Genomic DNA, 23,230 nt, shown 5'->3' on the forward strand with positions numbered 1-23,230 from the left:
ATCTGGAATGGGATACCGACCAATCCCAGATAGAGAAATAGGAAGCTGTGAATTGTCACATAACATGGGGTAAGTGAATACTGGACATAAATATTCACTGTTCTTGTACCTGTTTGGTGCTTGTGCTTAAGAAAAGGGCCTCCTGCCAAGCTTGAATCTATCTCTGTCTCCAATGGATTGTAAAATACTGGCATTGTAACAATTAAAAACTTACAGTAGCCAAATTAGCACCTTGTTCTCTGAACGATCATACTCTGGCACAGGGAGCAGGAAAAGCCAGCCAACTGGCTAGCATGGTACATGTGAGTAGAAGAATCACGTTTTGCTGTGTTTGGGTGGTCATAATTATGACTAATCGAGCAGAAAACTCTGAAATGCTGGTGATGGTATCTGTGGCATTAAAAATGAGAGATTTTAATATGGATGTTAGTGAGGTTGGAAGAAGGTTGCTCACTACATCTTTGTTGAAAGTTATTTGTTATTCTGCTATTCCCTTTCATCATTAAAGAAGAAAATATTGATGTGTTTGACAAAGACCACTCCTTTTTCCTGCAATTGCCTTTCTATAGATAATTGAAATAAATAACTCAAAAACTGGAAATGTAATGCATTAACTGGTCTAAATGATCAAAATACTATATGCAACTTATTTGTTTATATTAAAATCAGGATTATATCACTAGGAATAATTAACTATAAGAAGAAGGAAAATGAGTTTTCTCATTATCAATGCCCTCTCCATTTTCTGTGTGTTTCCCTCAAGCACTGCTTAAAGGCTTACAGAGAATATACAAAGATACAGAGAAATACAAAGATTCAGATATAATATGTGAGAAAAGTAACGTAGTCTAACTCAGTAATTTGCACTCATCAAGAGCAAATGCTTGTGACAGGCAAAACAGGAACAGGAAGGACTCTTTTCTGCAACTTCTCTGATGTTTGTAATAAATACATAAGTAAACTTTTCAGAGATGTCCTTAAAGATAAAAGAAAGCTATTGTAGAGGAAAAACAGTGAGAAACTGCTTTGGTTCTGACTGAGACATTTGATGCATTCCAGCATTTAAAGCATAGACCAGGTAGTTTTTGCCCATTTTCCCCATCTGTGTCCTCTGTTACTCATAGATTCTTCATCTCCTTGAGCATACTTTGTCAAACATACTTTAAAAAAAGAACTGCTGAGGATGAGAAACTAGGAGGATGAGAGTAATAATAACATGAATTAGCAAATATCCCACATCTAACAAAGGGTGAAAGGACCAGAAAATAATTATTTTATGCGTGGAACTGCATACTGGAGAAGAGGAGGTTCAGGGGAGATCTTTATCTCTACAACTAAATGAATGGAGGTTGTAGTGAGGTGGGAGATAGCCTGTTCTCCCACGTAACTAGCAATATGATGAGAGGGAATGGCCTCAAGTTGCACCAGGGGAGGTCCAGGTTGGATGTTAGGAAATATTTTTTCTCCAAAGGAGAATGTCAGCTGCTAGCAAAAGCTGCTCAAGGGAGGTGGTGGAGTCAAGAAACATTTAGGTGTTGTACTGAGGGACATGGTTTAGTGGGAAATACTGGTAACAGGCAGATGGTTGGACTGGATGATCTTAGAGTCTTTTCCAATCTTGGTGATTCTATGATATCACTTTTTTTTTTTGTTTTTTTTTTCAACTCATTGGGTTACATAATTTTAGTAGCAGAGCTGGGCAATATTATTCCATTTCCGTGAAACGACAGAATGTAGAATCAGTGTATGCATCTTCCACTTAAAAGCATTTATATTTGCATTCAGAGCATGAAGATAACAAAAAAATACACTTCTGAAAATTTGGCCCAGACTTAAATATGCCTTAAATATGAATTATTCACACAATAGCTTTGCATTTTTTATGCTAATTTTTAAAAGTAGTGCCAAAAGAACAATTTTCTGTCTAAAATCCTGTGTCTTTTCCTATTTTTATAGACAAATCTTGAAATCTGCATGCATCGTTACCTGAAAATTTTAACCTTAGGCCCTCACTTGTCCTCAATCTGAAAAAGTAACAGAATATATTGATTTATTTGACATATTTATTTGACATTTATTTGGCTTTTTTATTTGACATGTACTATACAGTATTGTATGGGGCTGTAGAATCATGGTCTGACCCTCTGAGGCAAGCAATGAGTCAGCAACGGGAGCACAGGTGAAGGCAATTCACCTGTGCTGCTGGAAGGGGTGGAGCCTGGCTGCACCTCTCTTAGACCTATTTAAGAGCTGACTACGAGTGGGGAAGGATCTCTTCTGGAGATCCACTCCACTGGAGTTTACCATGCAGACCCAGGATAGGGTGAGTGTCCTTTTCTGTTCCAGTACAATAATTATATAAGCTAAGCTTTCGAATATACTATATCATCTGTATATTCATTGGTTGTACAAGTATAGTAAATTTGTTTTCTTAAAATCATCCTGAAAGTTACGTTTTGGCACTGCAATATTTCTTAACTCTACTAACAAGCTATTTTTAAGAAATAAATTTTTTTTAAAAAAGTACTTCTCAAGAAGAAGAATGAGGCAGTGGCAGAGGTTGCCCAGGAAGGTGGTGCAGTCACCATTCCTGGAGGTGTTGAAGCACTGTGTGGAAGTGGCACTGAGGGATGTGGTCGGTGGGTATGGTGGGGTGGGGCTGACTGTTGGACCAGATGGTCTCAAAGGTCTCTTCCAACCAGAATGATTCCATGATTCCATCCTATGTAGTATCACTTCTATAATTCTATAATAGCCAGAAGTATATTTATCCCGCAACTGGCAAATCAAACAAGTGTACTTTTTTTTTTTTTTTTTCTCTGGGGTTGAAATGTGAAATAAAAAAAAAAAAGTCACTGATGTATTGTGGATGAAAGAGGCATTCTGCACAAGGCTGAGAAAGCTGTATGAGCACATAGAATTTGCTTAGCAGGCAGCCAGTAATCTATGTGATAAGATGTCACACTAGATATGTTGTCAATAATCCACCACTGTATCTAAGATCTGGGCAATGTGGAAAATTGCTCCAAATCATTGGGTAGCATATTTCTTCCATAGCTACCTCTCATAGCTGTCTGAGGTAGCTTCATGCCTCTGGTAGAAAGTTCTCTGAGCTCCTCAGTTAATCCTGAGAATCGTGCAGCTGGCTGTGATGTGCTTTTTTCAGCATCCTGACTTGCACAAGGCAGGCTGATGGCTCTCATTCCCACCTCTCGCTATACTGACTCCACAAGATGTCCTTTCTGAGAAGTTATTGTGGGTAATTTTCCAGCAGAGAATTCTTGTTCCTGGAAGACAGGCAGTTTGTAGGGTTTGGTGATAGTTGTTGTTGTTCATTTTGTTTTGTTTTCCAAAAGTAGCTGAAAAAATTATGTTGAATTAAATATGTCTATTATTTCCATTGCCAAAATTATTCTATCTTTTCTTGCTGGATATGCTGCAAGTCACAGGAAGACAGACAGATGATCAGGAGGCTGAAACTGATAAAATATTTTGGGATGTTTCAGTATGAGAAGCTCTACACAAATGCATAGTAACAATAATAATATAGACATTTCCAGTCTGCTCAAATTTAAGGACAAATTATCATTAGAGTAAAAAATGAAATTCAGATAAAATCTATTTCTCAGGCCAGCGTTAATCAAATAAATGATCTATGGCCAAAATTATGCTCTATCATCCTGTGCAAAATGGATTAAAATAGGGAAACTTAATTTATTGCTGCTTTACCATAAATATTTAATTACTGATTTGGGTACTGAGAAACAAAGAAGGCAAATATTTAATTCTGTTTTTGTCACAGGCAGCCCTGTCTCTCCTTATATAGGAGCCCTACAGCTCTTGCTGTCAGCACCTGGAAACCCGCGCATCTATTTGGTTTCCTAAACTGATTTTGTTATGCTGAGTTTATTATTATTCTACATGTGAAACTCAGCATTAGCTTTTTCCTAGCACTTATTATTTTTCAGTTCAGTTACCAGCCTGGTGGACTACATGCTTCAGATCTCTGAACATTTCTTTAGAACTCATTTCCACAGGCAGTACTCTGTGTTATAGCAAAAGCAAGTGGCATTTTAAGCCTAAAACAAAATGGATCTCCTAATATTTTAGTAGTAGCAGTATTTTGCTAATGGTGTCTTTAAACTTTAAAATGAGGTTTTCAAAAAGAGGTGTCACCCTGTTTTTACTTTAATGCTTTTGCAATTTTGGCAGTGCAGCTATAAAATTCATTTGCTACAAGAAGTCTCTTGCTCTTCTATTTTCCAATACTTAGATAAGGTCTATAATTCTTTATTCAGATGTTCGTTCTGATATCATCTGTCAGAGATTTTCCAAATGTAACTTGTACTGGCAAAATGAGGTGAATCTATATAAATTAAAATCTATAGTAAATTCTGTACTCTCAGTCAAGAAAAGGAAGCAAACACATTTTCCAAAAAGAAAACAGTGGGAATAATCAGTTTGTTTTGTTAGGCAAACAGTATTTATGAGTAACTTTGCAGAAGAGAAGCTGTTAGCAGGACTGAATATTCTGATTGCAGTTCTGTGGATATTCTAATGAAGTATACATAAAATTCCTAAACATTATACGTAAAAAAAGCTTCTAGAATATATGACATAAGGTTGGTTCTATGAGAGCAATTGTAAACTGTACAAAGGCAAATCCACTTCAAAAACATATGTAAAAGTAAGTCAAGATGTTTGGAAGCCTTTCCTTTAAATGAAACCAACTGCAATTGCTGAAGAAGTGTCTAAGTACTGTGTGTGTCCTATTTTGGTTATGCTTCTCTTTACTTTTACATAGAAGTCTGGAAGAAAGGCAAGTGCTTTCTGAATTTTGTGCAATTTTCCAGAATAAACGTTATTTTGAAAGATTGCCCAAATATTAAATCTGGAAGTGAATTTAAAGGTATCCAGAGAAGACCTAAATAAAAAAAAAAAAAAAAAAAAAAAAATCTAACTTTCACAGTAAATAAATTAGTTGGTTTAGATGTAAGTAAGGATGTGGAGGGTTTGGAGGTGAAGGAGTGGGTTATAGTCCTCACAGTAACATCAAGTAGAGAAAGAAGTATGTGAAATCTGCTGTTTTGTCCTGCTGGTGGGAAAGAAAATGCTTCAGTTTACATTTCTCGCTTGCTTTATATGTGACTTTGTTGGAGTACTGCCCTTCTTCCTTACTGTTCCTTTTCCACCTGACAATGTCCAGAAGTGTTTGGGTCTCAAGTACCCCTTCAGAGCAGATGAGCCATTTGATGTTGTTTGGATCCTGAACAGTTTACATAGAGTATAGTTTGTTCCAGCAGTATAGCAATTAATCTCTCTTGCTCTTCTTGTAGAGTGTTCTAACTGGGATATTTTACTCCTTCATGCTTAAAAAAATAACTTGAAACTCTCTTGGTAATCACATAAATTGTGTTGTGTGCATTATGCAGGATTTTCAGAGGGCATGAATTTCCAGCAATTCACTGCTTTCTGAAGTATTGACCAACATTTTCCTTAGAAAAGGGTTACTTTCTATATGACATTTATATTTTTTTTCTGACTATCAAAATATTTGGACACTTCAATAATTATAGTGACTTTTGAAAAGGACAAAATGCTGTTTTGTTTCGAGACTTAGTCTTGATAAAATGCCTGAAATGACAGTGCCAAAACTTGCTGGAGATGTTTTCTGAGTGCAGATACCAAAGCTGGTGTCATATCCTTCTGCCATTATGGCAGTGAAAACAAGCCATAAGCAACTTGAAATACCATAGGCAACGATAAGTTTAGAATTACAGCATTTTTTGTATAAATTCTGGCTTTCTAAAATTCAGGCTTATTTTAGGTTTGTATGGATTTATATACAGAACCCACTTGCCATTTTCTGTCACTCTATCTGTCCCAGCTTTCAACACAATTGATGTCTTTGGCATGAACTGTAGAGATGCACTCACTTTAAGGATCCTTAGATAAATTAGACAGTAGTATAAAGAACATTTTGCTTCAAATTCAATCCATTTAAAAATTCCAATACTGAAATATTGATGTGTGGTTCTTCTTTCTAAAGGATGTGTACATAGACAAATCCATGGGTTGGCTCAACCCAGAGCAGAGGAGCTGAGGGGGGGCCTGATGGCAGCTGCAGCTCCTCACAAGGAATGGAGTGGCAGCGCTGAGCTCTGCTCTGTGTGACAGCGACAGGGCTGTTAATTTGGTATCTATGTTTTTCCTTCATAATGATATGACCGAGACTACTTTGGAGGTGCTCTTTGGTCTGGAATCATGAAAAATATTCATTTAGTAAGAAACTGTTGAAGTCATTCTGTTTTTCACATCATCAAATAATTTCTTGCAGATCTGAGTGACAGTTACATATATCAGCCACAGCAGAGGATGACTAATTTTTTAATCATTTTAGTACCAAAATCACAATCATTTTAACACAAAATGTGGATTAAATTCAAAGTTTTACTTGCAGCTTGTCCAGTCACTAGAAGGTTACTCAGTGATGAGTAAACCATTAGATTGATTTCCTTCTTTCCCTTTAGAAGTGGCTGCTATTGGCAGTGGTATCACACCCATGGAAAGGAGCTGGTCATATCTGCAGCAGGAAGTAACACTTCTCTCACCTGATGGGTGCAGCCTTACCCTACAGATACCTCAGAGCCCAAAATATTTGTTTTTACTATGCAATGTAATGTTCAGTTTTCTAGTACAGGGCATACTAAACTAAATAATAGAAAGAATTCAGTCTTCAGAGTTGTATTTTTCTCCTCTTTTCTCTTTTTTTTATTTCTTTTACGCTTTTACATTAGATTTATTAGCATGTGGCTTTCTGCTAGCAGATTTTAGAGCATATGTTTCTTACATAAATTGTGCTATTTAGTTTGAAAATATTGCATTGTCACGCACCAGTAACATTATTTTATAGGAAAAACTAATGTGACGATGAACTGTGGAAGATATTTATGAGGAAGATGCTATGAGCCAATACTTAGACCAAAGTTTTACTTTGAGAGCTGTATTTAGTTAGGGACTGAAGTACAATTTTTCTCAAACTTGTATCTCCTTCGTGAAATACTGAAGTTCTCCACTCCCAACGAAAAAGTTTGCTGTATAAAAACAGAAAATAACCTTTTTCTTGTAGATCTACTGTCCGCAGTTTCTTCCCTGGCAGGTGACCAGAGGTACCTCATGGATTCAGCACTCTTCATTCGCACAAATGTAGCAGTAGGACTCTCATTTCCCAGAAATGAAAGAAAATCCAGCCCCAAAAGTATGTGGTTCCAAAGATACCCATCCCACCTGCAGCCTTACTTGTTCTTGAGGAGACCATGATGCTTTCTTAGAATTCTAAATGATGCTCTGTTTCTAAGCATTCTCTTAATTAAGCACTGTCTGCAGCCCTGATCAATGCATTGTTAATGATTTCTAAATCACTTACCTAACAACCCTTTAACGTACGCTCTCTGAAGATGTGAAAGTACTTTCTCCTATTAGTGACTTCAGCCCATTAATCATTATAGTGAACAGTACAGTCAAACATTAAAAAAAAAGAAAAGCAGTATCTGTCAACCTTTTATTTACTTGGATTTTCTACTCCTTCATTAAAAGACAGGCCACAGTGGTGGGATTAGATAGAAAATTGTTGTTCTTCACTGTTACTAGGGCATAATGTTCCGTCCTCATCCAACCTGTGATGAAATCAGGTTACTTACTTTTTTTCCAGGGCTTACACTAGTTCAGCAATAATTCTGCAAGCTTATAGGCCTTTATTATTGTCTTCTGCACGCTGTATTTATTTGACTTCTTTTTAGTTTCTCTTCAATTTTTCCATCAGTTTCAAATGCCAGATCTTCATACACACTGGAAAAATCAAATTATATAATTTTGTAAAACTTTCTAAATAGTTTAATGTAAACTAAGAGTATACAGCTATATCTTGCATAGTTCCCTGTACTTCTTCCATATTGGTTCCACAGTGCCTTTCAAAATTTATTCCTCCGTTCAGCAATGGATATTAATTATTGTCATCTTTTTCATTTTTCATATTTCTCATGTGTCCCTTGCAAGGCAAATTGAATAAACAACAAGAAAATGTACTAGTAGCATTCTTCTAATTTTTTTTTCATACAATAGCTTCTGTCGCAATGTATTAAAAACTTAAAACCATAAATCCCTTTAGAAGTAAAAAACATTAAGGCTGTGCAAGCCTTTATATTCTTATGTCTGTTTAAATCAGCAGGGTGGTCTGGACTCTAAACTAAACTTGAATGCAAAGGAAAACTTAGGGTGTCAACTACAGAGCTGACAATAGAGAGAATAAATGCCTGAGAAAAGTCCTGAGGAGAGCTGTGAACAAGTGCTACCCTATCATTTTCAGAACCATAATTATTTCTGAGACCCAGAATGCATACAAAAAAGAGGGTTTCAACATGTACAGATATGATATTTTATTTCAATTGATCATCTTTATGTGGAAACATAGTTAAAGCATTGAGAATATCATAGCATTTTTTCATTAATATACTATAAACACTGTGCAATCCAATTGCTTTCCAGTAGAACAGTTTTATATAAAACTCTCTGCTAATACTGCTGTAACTAATTCCTAGGTCTGCATAGATATTTTGATAGCAGAATTCCATGAAATAAAATAAAATGTTTCAGAGAGTCGCTGCTGACACTCTTGCAATCTTTATAATCCCCAAATGCTAAACTAAATATGATAATATATGCAGTGGATTTGTCTTAATTTTGTTAATGCTATTCCCTTTCATTTGCCTTATTATATTTAAAATACCTGTAAGTATAATTTTTGGGAAGTGCTGTGAGAAGAGATCTTACAAGGGTCCTGAGACATAGATGTCACTGCATATTGTTTCCTTGAACTGATAGCAGTAATTGTTAGTCAGTAATTGTGGGTTGTGGTTCTTCACTCTTTGGTCTTCGGACTTGATACCCATAGCTCCATCCTACTTTGTCACTGTGGAGTAGCTGCTCTGCAGGCAGTGCTCCTGGCAGACCCTGCTTTGTGAAGAGAGGTGTAGGGGCAGAAGCAGCATGGGTGCAATGCAGTGATGTGTGGGGGAACAGGCATGGGACTTGTGCTGCCCTTGTGGTGAGGCATTGGTAGTGTGAACATCCCAGGATTTTGGAAGTACCTGCGTGTAGAGCTGTAATATTGCCATGGGTTCTAGTACTCATATTTTCTGGCATAATGTATGACCACTAAAAGGAGCTGCCATACATCTGCAAACTCTTCAGCACTGTCATTGCTTGTTGCAACATGCAACACTTTTTTTTTTTTTTTTTCATTCAAGAGTTATAACCATTAAAAAAATTAAAGTCTATGATTTACTCAAATTGCTTGTGGACAATCCGAGTCTTATTGTAAAGGTGCCAAAAAATACCAGAATGCCATTAAGTATTGCAATGATGGTGACATTTTAGGAAAAGCATGAGTGACATTTTGGAGAGTACTTAAAGGAAGCAGAGATGCAACTTCTTGCATGCATTATTATCTGTTGTTAATCATACACCACTATTGAAAGAAGGAATATTCATTGCCAGAGCAATGAATGATGATAAAAAATGATAGGAAAAAGATCAAGGAGGATTGGCCAACTATTACTGATGTGCCTGTGGAAATAAACCTCTCCAAACTAAATTAACATAATGCAGTATGTAGCAGACATAAGTGTAGCTTTCCAGTTCTAAGCGTATTTTGTCAGTGTGGCTTTATATTGCTTTTATCACAGATACTCAGGATGAGACAATAAACAAAGAGGAGAAAAATATATCAAAGTTGGAAGCTATCTAGCTATCTAGAAGTGAATTTTGATGAGTGGAAAATGGAAAAGTGGTTGCATGCCTCACAGACTGAAGGAGAACTAAAACACAAAGGCAGCTTGCAGGCAAGGATTATAAATTAGATATGGGAAAAAATAAAGATATTTTGACAGTGGTAGGTTTGTTCATCTTGACAATGTTCGCAGTCTGCTTAAATGTCAAATTTGTACTTGTTGTGCAAGAGGGTCACAGTCACACTAAGTGCATTGTGAGCAGAACCACTTGATGGGACTTAAATGCCACCTTGTTCATTCCTTCTGGGCTGCTGACCAAGAAAGTCAGTGCATTGTATTAATATCATTAAGCAATATTATAAGAGTCACAGAGCATTTTCCTTTACCTGAATTGTCAGTACTACTAAAAAAAAAAAATAAATAAATAAAAATAAAAGGCACAACAAAACTGAGATTGGATTTTCTTTTAGAAGAAGTCCAAGCAATGATCTGGAGTGGTTTGACACCAGACTGAAAATGCCAGAGAGACCTTAAAGGCTGAGCAGTGTCACCTGGACGCGTTCATACCATGCAGGCGGAAGTAACACATATTAAAAATTCAGAAATATTTCAAAATTTAATTCCAAGCTCCTGATCTTTTTTTTTATTTTTTTTTAATGGAATTTAATGTTCTTTCCCAACTTTGGGGGACATTTTCTACAAGTTTGAATGCTAGAGCCAAAGTTAATATCTTTCACTGTAGTGCTGCAAGGTAAATCAGCAGTAGCTGAACCATGGAAATAGAATGTATTTGCTGAATGTGGCTGCTTTTGTTCCCCTCCTCACATTTGCCACAGATTATAGTCTTTCTTTCTCATTTGATGTAATTTCCCTTATACATGTGATGGGAGTGCAAAGTGCAAGCTAATTTGGTGTGAGTTTGGCAACCCTGATTAATGATATTTATGTAATGTGATATATTATGGTATGATATATAAATCACAGCTCATTTGCAGTCATCAGCTACAAATTATAAAAGGAAAGTTCAGTGCAACAGTTTGTCACAAAAGAAAACAAAGAAAGGAAGGATAAAGGGAAAAGGAAGGAGAAACGGAAGGGCGAAGGGAAGGGGGAAGAGAAAGGGGCCACCCAAAACACCTCTTGTAAGGCTGTGGTTGCTGCTTGCAGCAAAAATGACTACTTATATGTCTGTGGCATTACAACTCCTCAACAATAATTAGATGTGAATGTACAGCTAGAATAGTCTGACCTAGCTGCTTAGAGTTTGTACTTAACAGTAGGCTGTTTAACGATGGGCGTATAGATTGAACAACAGTTTTCCCTGCAAATATTTTAGAATATGGAGGCACGCTGCTCAGTCCTGGTGACTAGCTTGACCTACTCAAATTCTCTGGTACTTTGGATTCCAGGAACCTCTTACACTTAAATGGATCTGTCCTTTTCCAGATTCACACTCTATCAGTCGCCTCCTTATAGCATCTACACATTATTAAACTTTAGCCCCCTGAAAGCCTCAGAAAGATGCCCAGGAAATTACTTTCACTCTCAGTCATCTGGTGACACTGATATTCCTGTGATATTTTTGTGAAGGCTTTCCTGTGAAGCATATCACATTTTTCAATATACTCTTCAATCCAGTACATGCTGAGAAAGTTCGGTGGGCTGCTTTGTCCCTGGGAGACCTCTGGGTATGTCCAGCAATGCTTTACAGCACTCAGGACTATAGACAGCTTTTTCAAAAACAGTCTGTTTTATCATCTAATGGGTTACTGTGGGAATAATGAAGCACATGCAACAACTTCTTTCAGCACCAAACAATTATTTTTAGGTCTTGTAACTTAAAAAAACAAAACAAAAACAAAAAAACTTCAGTAGGTTGTTTATTGCTGATTTGATTTTTATTGGTTAAAAAACTGGAAAACTTGTATCAAGAACCAGACACTGTTCTTTACATCAACATGCATAAGCAAAGATTTCTGTTAATATAATGTGTTGAGAGACTCTGGCAAAGGAGAAATTAAAGTCTCTTACTATAGAGAAGCTCACTTTTATTCAGGTAAATTTTGTCCTTGGTTTCTGTATGTGGCTTTGGAAGGATCTCATTCAGACAGAAAGCTTGGCTTCATGGGAACTGACCAGTAGCATTGCTAGAGGCAGTCGGTTTGGCACCACCTTAGCACAGGCAGAGCTATAGCACATGAAGCTACAAAAGTTCCATTTACAAGAAAATTCATATGTGTGCAGGTTAAGAGGTTTCTCAGGCGTCTTGGATTCTTGCCATGGTGGTAGGGGAAAAGCAGAGAAAACTCATAAGGAGCATACTCTTTGGCTTGATTAGATAGTTTTCCTCTCAGTGAGGTTTTTGGCTGCTTTGACATAATTGAATAGCAGTAACATGCATAAAAAACACTTTTTAACATATTATGTTGAAAATCTGTTCGTGATGTCAAGTTGTGTTGATATCCCAAAAGAAAGCATTTGTTTGTCTTGATCTTTCATAATCTGTTAGCGTAATTTTACATGTATAAATATATTCAAGACACAGCAACTGCATATCCTCTTATAGTGAATCCCGCTCCAGCCTACTCTGAGAACTGAATGGACACCAGACACAAAGAACATAAAGCATTTCTGTTCAAATAAAATAAAGCCCAGAAAAATACAATTAAAGCTCAAACCCTGTTTGACAACAAACTACCCACAGCTAATTGAGGATGTACTTCGTAATATAATTACCATGGGTACAGTTCACATCCCTGTAGTTAATTTGCATCAGTTTTATTTGGGGTTTTGGTGGGTGATCATCTTTAGACATGAACTTAGCCATTCAGATTTGCTGTGAGCTGACTCACAGTACACCATCTAGTGCCAATTGTACTTTTTTTCCCTGCGTCAATAATCAGCGCTTCCATTTCTCCAAGGTATTGTGTTATGTGATTGAGGCATATGTTAAACAATTGTTTAATTTGCAGCTGATGCGGAAAGAACCAACCTTTCCAGAATTGTTAATTAGAGTGTAACAGCAGAATAGTAAGCAAGTGGGCTGAGATTGCATGAACAAGGTCTTGAAAAGCATCTCACTTCCAGAGTCACAACCATTAATGCTCATGACAAAAGACAAATGTTTGCTGCTTGCTTGCTTGCTCCAGATAACACATCTCTGCCACCCCAGGAAAAGGCAGGTGTGTAACTGAGCAAGTAATAGGTGGGCAGGGACTAGCCTCTTTACCCTTCTAGGTAGAAGAAGTGACAAGAAGGGAGAAGCAGCAGCCAGTATTTCAGCGTGGGTTACATCAAGTATGCATCTGGATCCTCAGGTTTGTTTACTGTTGAAATCCCACTCATCTGGGTCCTTGTCTCATGGCTACCCAGACATGCTGGGGGAGAGCTCTGAGGGGGTGGACAATATGCCCACATCTGCACTAAACACATCTTCTGCTGTCATCAGATGCAAACTAGATTCAGTTAACAGTTCAAGCTGCAACACAAATGCAAACAGAAAGTCCCTGTCTGTAGAGGGCAGCTAGTGGAGTTCACCTGGTGGCATGGTGTGATGATACATCCTACACCACAACCATGTGAAACCAGTGGGCAAGACCATACTAGGACAGAGTTCTGCTCACAGAAAGCCAAAAACAATGTTGTGAAATCCATTTCTGCAGAATGTTTTTTACTTAAGATATCACTTATTTTATTATAATTAGTGTGCACTGGTCATGGGTTTACTTTGTGAATGATGAAAATACATTGACAGGAAAACAGATGGAGAAGGTATTACATTCTAAGGCTTGAAATGGGGTCTTGCTTCCAGCTTTGACCAACACAGGTTTATATATATATATATATAGCTGCAAATAGCCTGAACATTGAATTTGTTTGTACCAGTAAAATTGGAACATCATACATATGTCATTTAGTAACCAGGAAAACACATCATCTTCATTTTGTTAATGTATCTACTTCTAGACATTTACCATGCCTTACTATCAAAGAAAGCCTTTCTGCTTTATTTGAATCAGATTAGAAACTTGCTGTATTATGCTACTGCTTCCACAGAGCTTCTGTCGCAGTCTCAAAAGACAAACACAAGAGATTGTGGCTGAATCATAGCTACATTTAACTTGCAAGCATTTTGCAATATCGATACCACCTGAAAGCTTCAGCAGCTCCCTCCAAACTGTGGAGATCACAAACATCTCCATAGCCAGCTGCTCCTATAAATCTCAAATAAACATCTCAATTTTTGTGACATATCAGGTATTTTGCTCCATGTTAAATTCACTTGTAATCACTGACAAGGTTCTCCATCAAGCTCTCTTCCAATCCACTGCAATCATAATTTCTCAATAGACAAGCTGATCCTCGGTTCTAACAAGGAAGAGTGAGCGTAGCCATCTGAATTTTCTCAGATGAGGGCTTATTTCTCAGTGACAGCTTCATTAAGAACTCATGATGTTCCCTATGGCAGCCTTTCCTGTGCCATTATCCTCTTACAGGTTGCCCTTATTAGCCTCCCTCAGCATAGCATGTGCAAGGAAATATTAACATCGCGGTTAATCAGCTGTGCTTACACACATGCAATTTCTCAAAACATCACATAAAATAATCACAAAAGTTGTGTCATTTTCCACAACTAGGTGAGAAAAAACTTCTCAAACACTACTTTATTCCACATTTACCTACCACTGATATTTTTAATATTTTTCTCTGAAGCATCTGTTACTAGCCCCAGGATATTGTACAAGGCAGTCCAGTATTTTGATTGGATATGGTATCTTATTTGTCCCTAGCTCTGGTGACAGCAGCCTCAACCTGAAAACAGCCTGAAGTTTTGCGAATCCCCCACGGTGTAGCACATCCAGCAAGGTGGCCTCAAACACAGCCTGGAGCTCAGGATGAGTGCTGGGAAAAGGTTGAAGCTCAGCCCAGTCCTGCTGCTCTCCAGCTATTTTTCATCAGGGAAATCTGCAAGTGAATATAAATCAGAACACACTGAGGTTTCCCTGATTCCCCTGTGAGATTCTAGGTTGAAGCTATAATACAGACATACAGTAACCTAAAAATCAGATTTGCTCCCTCTCTAGACTGCTGATGTACGAAATTCAGAGGAAAGGAACAGCAGGTTCCAAATAAACAGGCATAACCCTCATTCAGATTGGTTTATATGCAATCGCTGTGTCATTTACATATATTCCATTGTATTTTCCATGCAATCAACATTAAGTTGAATGAAAGGCCCTTTTCTGAAGATGTAAGTTATCTTCTCATCAGTATGTAGGAAACACTCTAGATTAAATCAGAATATTTCTCAGAATGCACTTGAAATTGCAGAGGTAAATCAGTTCTAATTCTGTTATAAAATCATCTGCTCAATTCTAGTAATTGTAGTCCATCTGGAAGTTTCTCTTCTCCAGTAAATATCTGTGAGAAATAGTTCAAAGTCCTGTTGAGTCGAGAGGTGAGAGCGTGAGAGCAAAGGAACATGTAAGCTAATCCAGCCCAACTACAGTATTTCTTCAAGAGAAATGCATATTTATGCTACTGCTTTATTTAATGGAGAAAACACAACGAAGTGGAAAAAGCCCAGGATCATTAAGCACGCCCCTTCTCTACGTAACCTTCTGTCTGGATAAAGACAGATCGCATCTACATGAGATGAGATAATGGTTCTAAATCAAGATCCTGGAAAAGTAGCTTTCAGGCAGTGTTTTCTGTTAATGACACTGATAGCAGCAGTATTCATACTGCTAACACACCAAAACACTTGGAAAAAATATTATTATGACTTCTTCAACAAGGAAAAAATAATTTGATGAATATATTTTTTTTCTGTTCATGTGCTTTATGATTTGGGAAGGATACTGGACACATCAGTATAAATGCTAGTACAGTAAAACAGAGATCTTGAGATAGTCAATCCTAACATTAGTACAGTATAATTTAATATTGTATAAAATTTATCACTCGATCTGTAATCAACATAGAAATAGATTTTTGATTGCATACCAGTCAACAGATTTATCTGCATAAATGCAATCTCAGGACAGCAATATGGATTTTTTTTTCCACAGTTACCAAGAGCTGTTTCAAATGTAGGCAATGTAAGTTATTCACAGTGATAGAAAGATGGAGACTTCAGTAAATAATTTGTAAGCGAAGATTTTTTTTTTAATGAATTGGGGAAAAAAAAAGAGAGGATGCTCAAGAACATGTGGCGAGGTGGGGGTCAGCCTCTTCTGCCGCATAACTAACAATAGAGCTAGAGGGAATGTCCTCAAGTTGCTCCAGGAGAGATTCAAGTTGGAATTTAGGGAAAATTTACTCTCAGAAGAGTGGTCAGGCACAGGAATGGACTGCCCAGGGAGATGGTGGAGTCACTGTCCCTGGAGGTGTTCAAGAAACACTAAAATGTTGTACTAAGAGACGTGGTTTAGTGGGGAAATACCAGTGGTAGATGGACAGTTTGACTGGATGTTCTTGGAGGTCTTTTCCAACCTTGGAGATTCTAAAATTCTAAGATTCTATGACCCTTTGGGTGAATTAGGAGCCTCTTGATGTCTTTTATTTGATGCAAAAAAAAAAAGATGGAAAAAACAAGACAAAACAAAACAAAAAACACACCAAAAAACAAGCATTCCTTTTTCCAAGGCTTCTTCAGCCTGTTCAGCCTGACTGCTTACTCACCCTTGTATCCACTGGGAAACCTGTCTCCTGTCTCAGACTCCGCGTGTGTTTGATGCTTGTCCAGATTTCTCTGTTCCTGTCAATTATCTTCTCATGAAATTGCTTCTGTAGATTGGAATAATTTGCCTTTAACAAGATTAGCATAAAATAAATATATTTGCTGTTCTTTGCACCTTGCTGAGATCTTAAAGTCTACTCCTTAGTCTCAAAACCTCTGTGGGTTATTTTAGCATTAACATAGGTTGGGTTCTGACCAAATTATTAACTAAATAATATGTCAGACATCATTCTGGCAAATGCTAATTTGCTGATAACATTGTCACCATGAAAACCTAAGGGTGTGCAAGACAAAGCAGTGACTGCACATCTTTTAAAGCAGGTGGCAGTTCTTGACTCACTCACTGTGAGGCATGGGAACTATAGCAAAGTAACAGTATGAGTCGGTCTTCCAGGTTTCTGCCAAGAGGACAAACCTCTGCTCTTCTGAAAACTTTAATGGCTGGGAGACATTTCAACAGGGTAAGGTAGTTCTCTTGAATTGCTTTGAGGCAGCTGAGAAATGAAAGACTGGAGTTTTTCCACATGTGCCAGAGTCTAGAGAGCTGGAATTTTCAGAAATCACAGAATAGGGATTTGTAGGAATGAAAACACCAGTGGTACTGATGTGGGGAAAGATTTTATCACAGTGAAATCTAGACAATAACAAGCACAATCATATGGAGATTGACAAGCAAGTTTACAAGAGAAGGAATATGGGAATTGAGAGAAAAGTATAAGCTCTGAGTGAAACAGAATAAAAGAATGCTGTAGTTAGTAGAAATTAACATTGCATAGAAGCTAACAGCAGCTTTAACAATGTATACACAGGTATTGCATCTGATTTTCTGCAAAAACTCAGGACAATTCTTAGAATTTCAGGAACTGTGTTATTTGTGTACTCTGATAATAACTTGATAATACCTTAGATCCAAACTGAAAAGTTCAGGAAGTTGGAATGTTGATCAGGAAAATGGACTTTTTTGAATGCTGCTAGTTTGTGTCAACTGAACAGATCACTATATTTAACTCCAAGTTAAAAAAAAAAAAAATAATAATGGTCTGAATATAGAGAGGTATCTATTCCTTTTCTACTGATTAAAACAAAAATCACACATAAGAAATTAATCAAAAAAGGTCCTTCATGTTAATTTGAAATTGTTTTTCCTGACAAAACTCCTAGATTTCTCCCCAGCAAGAATAAATCAATGTCTTTAAAGCCAACATTACCAAAGGGAAAATAACCCCACATATCTGCTATTGATTGCCCACTCATTTGACAGTGATAAAGCTCCTGCTAAAAAAGTAAAAAAACATTGTTTCTGTATGTTTAGGTAATGTGTTGTAGTACTCTTGACATATGCATCTGAAAGCCTCTATGCTCAAATTACTTCTGAGATGGCAAGCAGGACAATCATTTTGATGCACATCACATATTCCAGTGAGACAACATGCCCAGGGTCAATAGGGCACCACCTAGTACAAACAAGCTCTATTCCCACTGCTAGATTGGTTCCTGCATTTTAGACTTGTTTCACAGAAACATTCACAGCATTTTCTCAGAAAACTCTTCCATGAAAGATAAAGAGGTTATCATTACTGTGTTTTTTTTCTTTTTAAGTGAGAGAATCTCACTTAGATTACCATCTCTTCACTTTATAATTACATAACTTGTGAAACATCAGTTAAACACCTTTTCCCCAGTAAACACATAATCCGTTTTGTTTACTGAAAGTCCACAAGTGCAATCACCCAAAGCATGATTAAAATCAGGTGTCACATCAGCTCAGACACAGCTGAACCATCAGCTAGCTAAGGTACTTCAGCATCTCTGGAAAGAAAGCAAGAGCTCTGCATGGCATACAGGAAAGGCTTTCGACAGGTGACAAAAACACTCTCAGAACTTCGCAGCTTGTTACTTCCCGAGAGAAGATTCATCAAATTGGATGTATTAGGTCATTTCATATAGTCAAAAGCAAGATAGATCCAACATCATCACATAAAAATAATTGTCAAGTCATTATGGTTATCTTGCACAAGCTGTGATAAATGGAAATTGAGCTGATAAGGTTTGTACAGGAGCAGTAAATTGTAATATCTTTTACTGAAAATTATTTCCTACTCATTATCTTCCAAGCTACTATATCATTCCGCAACTAATCCTTGTTTTATCTTTCTGACAAGGACAAAATGTCAAATGTATTCTGCTCACTGTAAAATAGACTTTATATCTTGATGGCAAAGGACACAAATAATCTGCATAAAGTGCTTGGTCAATAACCTCTCACGTGAGTATTCCTTTATCATAGGCATAGAAAAGTGCTAGCTCACTCAATTCACCAGAACATTTTTCTAGACACTGTCAATGATGTGTTCATTTCAAATGACATTTTATTGGGATATAGAGATACACAATATGGGATATGCATACTCTTTTTCATTTCTGTTTGGGAATGCTAGATTTATTTCCTTTGTGCCACTAGATGAACACCACTATCCACCTTTTTTGACAGTATATCTTTAACTACCAGTCTATATCTCTCTGGAAAGTGACATCATTTCAAAATGAATAACCTTTAATTTGGAATGGCAATAGAAAAACCTCTAGGGATTAGATCCTGACTGGGATGCTAAGAGAACGCTAATCCAACTTTGGAATCCTGCTGTGATGTTTATCACGTCAACTTCAGAAAAATACAACACATACTTTCTCATTTGAACTAGGTGTTCAAGTGTGTCACCAGTTTTGGAACAGGTGAAAAGACATCCATGATTACATATAATGTCACTAGAGCAGTAACATTATGCCTGACTAAAAACCTCCATGAAACAAGTAATCTCATTCTCCAGCTTTTCTTGAAGAAGGGTCCATATCCATCTATTTATGTCTCCCACCTATTTTCCAGAAGAAAAAAAAAGAAAAGCCACTCTCTTAGAAACGTGTCTTGGGCATCAAGAATTGATATGGAAAAAACAGCAGGTTTCATTTTAAAGAAAGTGCAAGTGTAAATGCCTCTGTATGGTTATGTCTGTGGTCTGCAATATTTCTGTCTACTTTGTGTTTACATTCAGAGCCCAATAAAGTTGAAGTTCCACTTTTGCTAAATAATAATACCATTATTTGGGTGCAAGAGCTACAAAAGAAACAATCAAGATTGTTAGCTCTATATGCATTTGGCATTATTTTCTGTGTTTAAAAAGTCAAAAATATATAATTACATGCATATCAAGCTATATGATTATTTCCCCATCTGTCCATAATTGGACTACAGATATACAATGAAGTCATTAAATAAAATTGAAAGTCAACCTCCAGATTTTTTTCTCCTAAGCTAGCTGATACTCTAAACTACTCAAGGAAGAAAGCAGAGTAAGGAAATTCTGTCTAGAATGACAAAGACTGTATCATCAGAGTCTCTTGAGGACCAGATCCAGTACAACCAAAATCCTGTAATTATCTCCCTGCCTTGCATTACTAAACACCTTTTAGGAAGGCATAATTGCTGCTGGTACAGGCATGGAGCAAGCACTGCAGCAGAAAAAATTTTTCAATGAAAAGTTCCCAGGTCTGCACTCAGGTATACTAAAAAAGGCTACTTTCAGCCTTGAGGAATTACAGGCTGGCTCTATGTCTATTTTGTTTCTCATTTTTTGCGAAAGCAAAAAACTCACTTTATTGTCATTGGGAACTAGAATTGATGATATCTCACATGACTCTTAGAATTGCTTTGGTGATGTGACATTATCCATTTAAAAGGAGGCAGGAACAAAATAGTGACACAAAGGGGCATTTGCTAGCTTCCACTTAGGAAGAGAATCTCTTTTGTACTGCTCCATAAGAGAAAAGTTATAAAGGAGAAAAAAAATCTACAGTAACTACTATCACTCTTTTTCAAACCTTTCAGCTCTAAGAAATTGTCTGCAGAAAGAACCTCTTTTGTCTACATTGACATTTCTGAAGGCCTGGTCATGGTTCCTCAGGCAGGAGCTACTTGGATGTTGCTGTAGGAGAGGCAGCAGCAGCTTTCTGCTTCCTTGGGTGCATTCACAGACCACTTACATTTTCAGCCTTTTTCTTTTCACTTTATTCATCCTCCTACTCACCTGCAGAAGCCAGTCAGCCTGCTGTGTATTTGGTCTGCACTTATTGCGTGGCAGGGCTTCGTGTATCCAGACGTCACTCTTAACTGCCTACTCAAATGTCAGAAGCAAAGACAGGATTCCTTTAAACATGAATGTATATGAATATGTAGGGCACACACACACAAAAGAAAAAAAAAAACAACAACCAAACCACCACTTTCTCTTCCTTGTTGCTTAAGGGATCAGACAGGTTAAAAATGTTTTATTGTATGATTTCTTCTTCTGTGTCACAAACTTGTAAATATTTGTTGACAGTAGAACATCTACTGGAATCCATTTTATTACAGCTTAACTATTACTATATTATTGATAGGCACTTTTCTTTTTTTTGGAGCCATAGCGTGATTCACCTGCTGTTATACGAATATGTTTCAGGTAGCTGAAAGCAATTCAGACTTCTCTTAATTCAATGTTTTAATTTGTCCTGTCTCCAATTGCATTTGGAACTATTTTATTGACTGAAGTTTAATTCTTTCAAAGTGTTTTCTCCTAATTGATATAAGTTGAAGGCAAGTAATTAAATAAGTAATTCAATTTTTTAGGGATTTCTCATTTTCACTTGTGGCTGTAGACTGAGAACCAATGGTAATAAATCCAAATTTTGAAAACAGAGACAAACAAGACTTCATTTTTAAATTTAGCTGGAATCATCACTGTTCCAATGTTTTGGTTCATTAAAGGAAATACAGTCTGCCTTTACTGGCATTTTCAGTTTTGCTATTTTTAAATAAGATTTATTCAATTAACTCTGAAGTTGTCTGGTGCTTTGAGATTTATTTACTTACTTTTAAATGAGCAAGCTAACCTCATCCTAGGATAACTTTTTGATTCAAGCAAAGCTCTGACAGGGAACTTTAGCCTCATTATCTCTTATACGGAACTCTTTTTTTTTTTTTTTTTTTTATTTTAAAAGAGCTGGCAGATTTTCAGTAACCAGCTGATATCAAATTTCCCTCCTTAAGAAAGTCATCAACTTGCCTCCCAATATTACACAGTCTTTCCTCTCCCTTAGGTAGTAAAAGCAAACTTAATGACTTGATGAGTATGACCAGCAGCATTTAAGAATGATCTTGCTGCCTCACTCCTAACCAGAGTTCTTCAGGTACTGGAAAATAAGTGGGAATAATGCCATTTTCTTATGGTGATCCTAAATTCGTGACTCTAGACCAGTCAAATAAATCCTGTAGACTTTCAAGGTCCAGATTTCCAGAGGTGTTCTAGATATTGAAGTATTACAATCACACAATAGAACTTTGAGCTGTTTAATAGGCTACTTTCAGTGGGATTTATGCAGAAAATCTTGTTTTCAGTGAGACATGGTATCGTAATTTACTAAGAATTTACAAACTCAACAAGATAGCAAGTTTTGTTTTGAATCAGAAGCCTTTGTTTTGTTTTGAACCAGAAGCCTTTGGGTATTTCATTTTTAACATCCACATGGCCTTTTCTAATGTTTATTCCTTTTCTTCAAAACCTCATTCCACTTTTGAATGCTAATGTGCAGAAGTCAGACTTGAGATTTTATCCTTTAACTTCATTGCACTTGGAAATAGCAGCTTTGTGCAAGTCTAGTTTCAGAAAAAAAAAAAAAAGTAGCTTTGCAAAATTCAGTCTTGAATCAACTATCAGTGATGTAACAGACTCATTTCAAAATGCTCATTACCGAAGAAATGTTATTAACAGTGTGAGAACTACAAATATTTCCATGTCTTTAATGTTACTTAATAATTTGGACATATATTTTTCTTGAATAAATTTTATTAGAAGGCAGCTAAATACCATCCTAGGCACTCGCTTCCCTCCTATGTAAATATTTTATAATAGTTTTAAAGTGTATATACACTCTAAATAAATGAACTTACATATGTGTATGTGTATATCCACATACACGCATATATATATATATATACACACACACACACACACATACACACACACAAATATATAACACTGTTGGGTGGAATGAAGACATAAGCATAAAATGAGGTCAAATTAACAACAAAATTCACTCATTCATGGAACAGAATAGCTAACAACTAATTCGGTAGTGTGAATCAAGAGGATTTCTCCCAGTATGTAGCACAAATCTGATACACTTTCTAAGCATTTTGACCCTTGGAGCCTACAGAGAGAAGATCATACTTAACATGAGAAATACGTGAAGAAATGTTCAAATACATGATATAATTAGATATCAGATATATGAAGGTAAATACAAATGACTATGCAAAAAAACCCTCTCTACTGTTTCTGTTTCCATTTTCAATTTACTGTTCCTTCTACAGAAAGCAACATAAAAAGAGAAGCTGATAAATTACTGTATTGACATATGGTCTGTTTCAAATATCAATACTTTAATAGAAGATATTTCACAAGCTAGTGAAGTTTATACAGAAATGTAAGTAGAAGGAATTTGTAAACTTATCCAAGAATGTTATATGGCAAATATGTTATTTGGCATATGTTATATATGCCTATGTTATATGGCAAAATTGAGAAATGTTTATTTACCCCAGGAATATATTCAGTGAATTGTAAGCAATGCATTTATATGTGAGGCAGACATTTGAGGAGTTACT

At 36.6% G+C, this 23,230-nt stretch overlaps 1 long non-coding RNA gene across 1 annotated transcript; it reads left to right on the forward strand.

Annotated features, from left to right (window-relative positions):
• The first annotated feature begins 2,283 nt into the window (after positions 1 to 2,283).
• Positions 2,284 to 14,680, forward strand: LOC125690885 (uncharacterized). Its single transcript, XR_007375820.1, has 3 exons — positions 2,284 to 2,323; positions 13,026 to 13,105; positions 14,579 to 14,680. It is a non-coding gene; the product is annotated as an uncharacterized LOC125690885 (long non-coding RNA).
• The last annotated feature ends 8,550 nt before the right edge of the window (positions 14,681 to 23,230 follow it).

Source organism: Lagopus muta, chromosome 3, assembly GCF_023343835.1.
Source record: "Lagopus muta isolate bLagMut1 chromosome 3, bLagMut1 primary, whole genome shotgun sequence".
NCBI classification, from domain to species: Eukaryota; Metazoa; Chordata; class Aves; order Galliformes; family Phasianidae; genus Lagopus; species Lagopus muta.